Raw genomic sequence first — 9430 nt, 5'->3', positions numbered from 1 at the left:
ACTGGACAAGGACTGAGCTCCAGGGAAAAGGTAGCGAGCAGAGCGCAGAGTGATGAGAGTGTGCCCTCAGCTAGCTGCAGAAATTTGGGATTGCTGATTGGATTGGCAGCAACCAGCAGCAACAATTAGATGACAAGGAATGTGAGTGGGTTATGCAGCAAGCAAATCGTGAGAAGTCGGGCGTTAGCCATAGGGGCAGAGAGACGGCCACAGCCAGAGAGTAGCCAGAGATATCGTGGTTTAGATTTTTAGTTACTATACGTAACAAATCTCCCCAATGAGTTTCCAACAGATCAAAGATAATTTTAAGGTTTTAGACAGAGTTCAGAAGTCCCACTAAAATATTTAAGTTGCATAATTCCTAAGAAGATATACAAACACTTACCTTCATAATTTATACTCTAGACTAGCTTAATAAAAAGTTTATTCATAACTTGTTTAGAAGAGATAATTCATTTGATTTTGTTTTTCCTTTGATTAATAATGAGCATTGTATATGGCATTTTGTTGGTCATTTTCTCATTTTTTGTTTTTTTTTCCATTTTCTAATGTAAATTCTTGACACATTTTTCTTAAGTCATTGAGTGGTTGAAATAAAGAGTTGAGGCTATTTTCTTCATGGAAGTACTATTGAATCAGACAAACAGATCACTGAAAAAAACAAAGACTCTTCGTATGCAACTTAATATATTATAAAAGTTCAGGAAATATGTTGATAAGGACTGAAGTTCATAAAATTCTGAGATAGAACATAAAGTATGGTAAATAAGCATTGGGTAAACTAGCTGGATCCCTGGCTCAGAATCATGGTAAACAGATAGGAAGACACCTGGATCAGTGGACCATGCTAACAGTGAATCAAAACATTAGTAATAACATAGGGTGTGTGTAGATGCCTAGAGGAAGATTTCTCAGGTTAGAACCCTTTTATTGCTAACTTAGTTTTTTAAAATGATGAAACCTATTATTTCTGTCCCCACGTCCAGCCATAAAATCTATTTTATTCTCCCTTCCCAGAAAGATCCGTGTGTCCCCTCTATTCCATTTCTCTATAATTAACCCCTCTGGGTCTATATAAGTGAATATAAACCATATTTAGCTTTCTGGGTATGGGTTACCTCACTCAGGATGAATTTTTTTTTCTTGTTCTATCCAGTTACCAGCAAATTTCTTTTTTTCCTTTTTTTATTGGATATTTTATTTATTTACATTTCAGATGTCATCCTCTTTCCCCATTTCCCCTCCCCAGAACTCCCTATCCTGTCTCCCCTCCTCCTTTATGCTTTTATACCATTTGAATTACATGCAAGTATTCAGGTCAGTTCTAGGTTTAGAGACTAGCAATACAATAGATGCAAACAGTCAAGGAAAAAGCAAGACAATAAACACAAATAGTCAAAGAACAAGCAAGGCAATAAAATTCTGTGAACACTCCCATGATCACTGTTTCTAAGGGCTTATCAGGATGACCAAAATATCTGAGCCAACTTCCCTGTCCTAGCCCAAAGTAGTTTTCATGTCTGAAGCCTACTTCCTTCCTTGTTCTAGCCTAAAACTTAGATTCCTTACCTGAAATTATTTCTTTGTTCTAGCCTAAGCTTTAGATTCCTGCCAGAAATTGCTTCTTTGTTCTAGCCTAATGTCAGATTCCTGCCTGAAGCCTACTTCCTTGTCTGTGGCCAATGTCATAGTCCAAATGGATCAAAGACCTCCATATAAAACTGGACACACTGAAACTAATAGAAGAGAAAGTCGGGAAGAGCCTCAAACACATGGTCACAAGAGAAAATTTCCTGAGCAGGATACTAATGACTTATGCTCTAAGATCAAGAACTGACAAATGGTACCACATAAAATTGCAAAGCTTCTGTAAGGCAAAGGACACTTTCAGTAGGACAAAATGGCAACCAACAGATTAGGAAAGCTCTTTTCCAATCCTACATATGATAGAGGGCTAATATCCAAAATATACAAAGAACTCAAGAAATTAGACTCCAGATAATCAAATAATCCTATTTAAAATGGAGTACAGAGCTCAACAAAGAATTTTCCACTAAGGAATATTGAATGGTCGAGAAGCACCTAAAGAAATGACCAGAAAATTTCTTGATGTCAATTTTTAACAGCCTAGTAATATTTCATTGTGTAAATGTACCACATTTTCTATGTCTAGTCCTTTCTTCATGGACATCTAGGTTGTTTCCAGTTTCTGACTATTATGAATACAGCAGCAATGAACATAGTTGAGCAAGCGTCCTTGTGGTAGGATGAAGAGTCCTTTGGATATATACCAAAGAATGTTATTGGAAGGACCTACAGGCTACAGGCTACAGTCCAACTCAGATGTGAACGGAAAGTCCAAGATTCTAGTAGTTGCTGAATCCCACAACGCTGGATGCCTTAGCTACTCTTCTGTATAAGCTAAAATCCCAAAGAAGTAGGGACCAATAGATGTGCTGGCAGGTAAGGGCAAGCAAAGGAACAAACCCTCCCTTCTTCCATTGTCCTTATATAGGCCTCTGACAGAAGGGATATCCCAGATTAAAGGTGTGCCTGTCTGTAGATCTAGAATAAAGGTTTGTGTCAATCTTGCTAAAGAGCATGTGCCATTCCCACATCAAGATCTGGATTAAAAGCTTGTGTCTTCCAGCCTCAAGACCCACATCACATGTATGCCCTCCATTTCTGGATTCTAGCTTATTTCAGATACAGTCAAGTTGACAACCAAGAGTTGATATCACAAGTGGTATAGCTGGATCTTGAGTGAGGTAGATCAATTATAAATTTTCTGAGGAACAGCCATATTAATTTCCATAGTAACTATACAATTTTGTACTCCCACAAACAATGACTGAGTGTTCCCCTTGCTCCACATCCTCACCAGCATGAGCTTTCACTTGTGATATTTATCTTATTCATTCTGACATGTAAAATGGAATCTCAAAGTAGTTTTGATTAGTCTTTCACTGATGGCTAAATATGTTGAATAATGTGTTGTTGACAATTCTCTGTTAAGATCTGTACTTATATTTTAAAATTGGATTATTTTGTCTGATGATATTCAGTGTCTTGTTGTCTTTATGTATTTTGGCTATTAGATTTCTATTGACGTGGAATTAGTAAAAATCTATTCCATTTTAGGCTTCAGCTTTGTCCAAATGATAGTGTCCTTTGCCTTATGAAAGTCTTTCAGTTTCATGAGGTAGCATTTATTAAGTATTGATCTTAGTGCCTGTGTTAAGTATTATGTTCAGAAAGTCTGTTCCTGTGTCCATGAGTTCAGGGCTATTTCCCACTTTCTCTTTCATCAGGTTCACTATATCTGATTTTATGTTGAGGTCTTTGATGCATTTGGACTTGAATATTGTGCAAGATTTCACACACACATACACACACACACACACATATTTGTGTTCATTTTTATATAGGAGGGCCAATGCTTATTCTTAGTAAGTCTTGTATCCAGTTTCTTTGATGAAAATGTTTATCAGCTGCATGAGTTCTCTGGTAGAATTTTTTGGGTGACTTATGCATGTTATCATATCATCTGTAAATAATGATACTTTGACTTTTTCCTTTCCAGTTTTATACACTTGATCTCCTTCAGTTGTCTTATGCCTTTAGATAAGACTTCATGCATTGAATAGATATATAGAGAGTAGACAACTTTGTCTTCTTTCTGATTTTAGTGAAATTACTTTAAGTTTCTCTCCATTTAATTTGATGTTGGCTATAGGCTTGTTGTACACTGTCTTTATTATGGTTAGGTATGCCTCTTGTATCCCTAATCTTTCCAGGACTTTAATCATGAAGGGGTATTACATTTTGTTAGAGGGTTTTTTGCATCTAATGAGATTATCATGGGAACTTTACTCTTTCAGTTTGTTTATATGGTAGATTGTATTTGATAAATTTTATATATTGATCTTCCCCCATGTCTGTGGTAAGCCTGCTTGATTATGATGGATTATCTTTTTGATGTTCATAGATTCAGAGTGTACGTATTTTATTGAGTACTTTGGAACTATGTTCATAAGAGAAATTGGTCTGTAATTGTTGGTCTTTGTTGGATCTTTATGTGAGTTGTGTATCAGGGTAACTGTGGCCATAAAATGAATTTGGAAATGTTAATTCTGTTTCTATTTTGTGGGATAAACAGTGTTTACTCTTCTTTGAAAGTGTAGTAAAATTATCTGCTAAAATCTCTAGGTTTAGATTTTTCAAAACCTACTTTAATCTTCTGTCTAGCTTACCATCCACCAGACATAGTGGAGAGGAAAAGTTAATAAGGCAAAGAAGGATGTGGACTAGTTTAAAATTAGTTCTTTGACGCAATTTCAATCTTTGTTGTCAGCATATCAGCAATTCAGTTCACATGAATCAGTAGGGGTAACTCAATTTACTCACGCATATCATTCAAGAATCAATGGCAGTTCAATCCAGAAGAAACCGCAAGGCTCTGCCAATCAGCCTGAGTCTGTGTAGAAGCAGCAGGAGGTCATTGGAATATCAAGAGAAGTTCTTTGCTGTGTTTCTTTTTGTGAAATCACAGCAAGTGATGATCCATAAAGAAACCAAGGCAAAGCAATGCCACAAGATCAGCATCAACAAAACCCAACGAAGATCAGCAAAGAGTGCCAAGGTGAACCAAGGCCACACAGTATTGTCCACTGTCTGTTGGGTTATATTAATACACTTTCCAAATGTCATGTGTTCTCTTAAGCAGCAGAATTTGATAAAGACAATAATTTTATGTGCTTATCAAATGAAAATATTACTGACATTTTTTGAAAACTCAATAGTATAGACACAAAACCAGAATTTATTAGTTACTGAAATTACAAATATTTGAGGAGTGAATGCTCAAATAAATGTTCATGTATGCAGACACACAGACACATACACACAACCACACACACAGAAAACCACACACACACATGCACGCACATACACCTTTCAGTACAACAACTTCTCTGTCCCAGTCACCTAGACAGGACATTAAGTCTTCTTCTTCAACTTACTGTGCAATAACAGATATAAAAGATAACCCCAAACAAAGCATTTCATGATTTGTGGGTATAGTGGTTGGTGAATTGAATATTTACTTCTGAATCTAAGCAAGTTTTGAAATCTGTGAAAAATCAAACTATGTTCATGGTATAAGGAATATAAAAATGTAGCACTATTTCAATATAGCATATATAGCAAAACTACATCTGTATTTAGAAGAATTATTTGTTCAGAAAGTGATAATTTTCATTTTTAACAAATCTGAAATTTCAACTATTTTTAGTGGTATGAAATTTTTATAACCTTTGACTCAGAACCTCCTACTAAAGACATCCTTTCAAAGGCATAAAATGTTGAAGGTCTGCCTGTATTATTCAAACCAGCAATTAGAACCAGATGTTATTGCACTTTATATTTAGACACTACATTTCAATATACAAAAAGAAAAAAATTCATGAAGGACAGAGAGAATCATTTATAAATGCAATTAAAGAATATTGTTTAGTCTCCTTCTTACTAATTTACTTGATTGCAAAGTAAAATTAAATGAATTCATATTTAAATGTGAAATTGGGCAAATGAGTAATGAAAAGTTTTATCTGGATAAGGGAAGAAAGGACGTGAAGGTATACTTCTTTCATGTCAGGTACATTTTCTCATTAATTTTAAACTTTTACTATACTAACTTCTATCTACTTTGCAAGCCAAAAAATTAAGTTAATTTTAATGAAAATATATTGACTTCTTATTTTAAAAAAATCCAACTTCAAACTAACTACATGCTATAAACGGTAGCAAACCTTTCAACAAGTACCACATGCTTTACCTTTAGTTTGAATTTTTTTAAAAGATTTATTTATTTATTTATTTATTTATTTATTTATTTATGTGAGTACACTGTGGCTATCTTCAGACACACTGAAAAGGGGCATCAAATCCCATTACAGATGGTTGTGAGCCACCATGTGGTTGCTGGGAATTGAACTCAGGATCTCTGAAAGAGTAGTCAGTGCTCTTAACCACTGAGCCATCTCTCCAGCCCCCTTGAATTCTTTTTTAATTTGGGAAACAATAAAATTAAAACTTTGCTTCAGTCATCCTGCTAAAGCCTTCTCTAAACTTACGGAGAATAGAGTTGGCATGAAATACAAAATAAAATTTACCCTCAAAGTTTGGTTGACAGATTAATGCTTATAAAGAATGGAGTGGATAAAGATTTTAAGACATTTTCACAATGATGGGATTTTTCAAATATGATATTTATCTTGGCTAATACCAAATGGGTTGACCTTTTCATAATGTATGTCAGTTGTTGGTGGCAGAGTATCACCAACACTTGCCAACTTGTCTGTTATCAGAGGATCCTGCAGTGGTTTAATAACTTCTGTCATGACAAATGCACAAGGTTTAGAACTAAAACAAATGATCATGTGAGCAGATAGTCAGCAGTAAACTACCATTGCTTTCTGTAGGTATAAGCTCAAAATATACTTACTTACATATCCAAATAATCATCAGAAAACAATAGCTCTTTTGAATCTTTAACTGGTTCATTCATAATTCAAGGGGCCAATGAATATTACAGCATTCCTTAAAGTTTTAATAGGGTTTCTTGTGTAAAACACTCTGACCAAAAACAACTTGTGAGGAAAAAGTTTTATTTACATTTATACTTCAGGTCCCAGTATATTAAGGGATAACAGGGCAGGAACTCTAGCAGAAATTGAAACATAAACTATGTAAAGGTCTCTTTTTTTTCCTGGCTTGCTTATTATGGCAAATTGAGCTGCTTTTCTTATACAGTCCAGGCTATACTGATTAAGGATGCTCTCATCCATAGTGGTCTGGGCTGTCCTACATCAATTAGCAACCAAGAAAATGCCCCACCTCAAACAAGTCCACAGCCAATTTGACTAAGGCAATTCTCCAACTGAGACTCCTTCCAGTGATTCTATGTTAAGCTGACAGCTAAGATTCACTACTAAATTTGTCATTTAAAGTGAAGTTATAACAGATAAAGTTAACTCACTGATTCCAATAATTGACAGTACCAATACTGTACTAAGCACTAATATATGGTTGATAATTAAATAAGTTGTGATTATTTTCCTTTGCTGCCTCAAAAATGTGAAAATGGCAACTATTACTTATGTAGGGTTTATGATATGACAGATACTGCTCTATAAACATATATATATATATTCTCTTTTAATCTCCATCATGTTCCCCTGAGTAGTGATTATTGTTAGCTCATTTTCTAAATGTAGATACGGAGGATCATTTGGTATATTTTTCAGGGTCACATAGTTTTCAATAAAGCTTCATTTGGTTTCAGAAACCTAAATTTTCCTGAACAAAAAATACCATGGAAGAAGGAAAAGAGGGATTGCCATAGAGGAGAGTAACAGTATCGTGCTTAAAAAAAAATGAAATGGAGATGGAAAATACTATGGTAGAAAAAGTACAATTGGGTATGATTATTAAAGAGATAGAGATGAAGGCATGGAAAAGGGACAGGTTTATCAAAACAACAAGAGTATGAAAAAGCCACAAAGAGAGCTACTATTTAATAAATTGGATACAAAGCAAAAAGAAAAAGAAAAAGAAAAAGAAAATTTAAAAAGCACCTGAATGTATTATATACCTTACATGGTATTATCTAGATAATGCTCCTAGAACCAATGAGTCATTTAAAAACAATCTCTTTTTGTGAGCGTTCCAAAACCTCTGTAGTAGTGTCAGGTCTTGGGACCTTTCCTTGAGCTGAATCCCACTCTGGGCCTGACACTCGACCCTCTTTTCCTCAGGCTCCTCTCCATTTTCATCCCTGCAGTTCTTTCACACAGGAACACTTATGGGTCAGAGTTTTGATTGTGGGATGGCAACTCCATCCTTCACTTGATGCCCTGTCTTTCTGCTGGAGGTGAGCTCTATAAGTTCTCTCTCACCAATGTAGGTATTTTATCTAAGGTACTTCTTTGTGAGTCCTGAGAGTCTTTCACCTCCCAGGTCTGTGGTACATTCTGGAGAGTCCCCCCCCCCAACCTCTTACCTCGCAAGATTGCATGTTTTCATTCTTTCTGATGGCCCTCAAGGATTTCAGTCCTTTTCTCCCACCCAATACCAGATCACATTCCCTTTCCCTCCCCTCAATCCCCTTTCCCTCCCAGGGACCTATCATAACTGCCCTCTAAAAGACTCAACAAGCAGCTGAAAGAGTCAGATGAAGATATTTGTACCCAACCAATAGACAGAAGCTGTTAATCCCTGTGGTTGAATTAGGGGAAAGGTTGAAGAAACTGAGGAGGAAGGCAACCCTGTAGGAGGACCAGTAGTCTCAGTTAACCTAAAACCCTGAGATCTCTCAGACACTGCAATACCAACCAGGAAACATACACCAGCTGATACGAAGCCCCCAACACATAGACAGCAGAAGGTCTGTCTGTGTTTTAGTCAGAGAAGATACACCTAACCTTCAAGAGACTGGAGGCCTCACAGAGTTTAGAGGTCTGGTGGGGTGGGAATGGGGAGTGAGGACATCCTCTTGAAGACAAGGGGGCAGGGAGGAGGTATGGGATGACCTGGAGAGGAATAAAATCTGGAGTTTAAGATAGATAGATAGATAGATAGATAGATAGATAGATAGATAGATAGAATTAAAAAACAGCAGAGGAATTTTTTTTTTAAATCTCATGCTGATTATGTGATACATCCTTTTAAGAATTATTGGGTACAGAGGCCCAAAAACTATTCAGGCTTTGCTATTTCTCTTCATTGCCAACTAGAACTAGCTGCTAGAGACCCTATTACTAAAGATAGCATATATCTTGAAAGAAACACATAAAGAAATCAAGTTAGAATTTCACTGGAAGCTATTAAGCCTGCTGGTGGAGTAAAGATATTATTGTTACTCAGCTATGAACTCCATGAGTAACAATATCAACTTAATAGGCATGAATTTTAAATTGGGATTGGAATATGCTCTATACATCTTGTGCTCTGAAGGGAAACCTATTACTGTTGCATAGATAAACTTGCATAGCATCAAACCACTATATAAATATGTTTTTATCCTGTCTCCAAAAGGCTACTGTAGTATATACAATTTATGCTTATCCTCAACTATCTTACAAATCAAGGAGCCTCTGACTATGGTTATTTTATTTAACTTTGACAATCATCACCTAATCTACTCTTCTAACTGCTGGCCTAGCTAACCCAGATACTTGCTGTTTCTCCTGACCATGTGCTCCTTGTACATCTCCCCTCATGGGAGATTCCCCCTCTCCCCCCTTCCCTGCTTTCTTTCTTCTTCTTCTTCTTCTTCTTCTTCTTCTTCTTCTTCTTCTTCTTCTTCTTCTCCTTCTCCTTCTCCTTCTCCTTCTCCTTCTCCTCCTCCTCCTCCTCCTCCTCCTCCTCC

The sequence above is a fragment of the Grammomys surdaster genome, unplaced genomic scaffold (assembly GCF_004785775.1).
Source record: "Grammomys surdaster isolate TR1022 unplaced genomic scaffold, NIH_TR_1.0 219, whole genome shotgun sequence".
NCBI classification, from domain to species: domain Eukaryota; kingdom Metazoa; phylum Chordata; class Mammalia; order Rodentia; family Muridae; genus Grammomys; species Grammomys surdaster.
Note: the sequence above shows the minus strand (reverse complement) of the source record.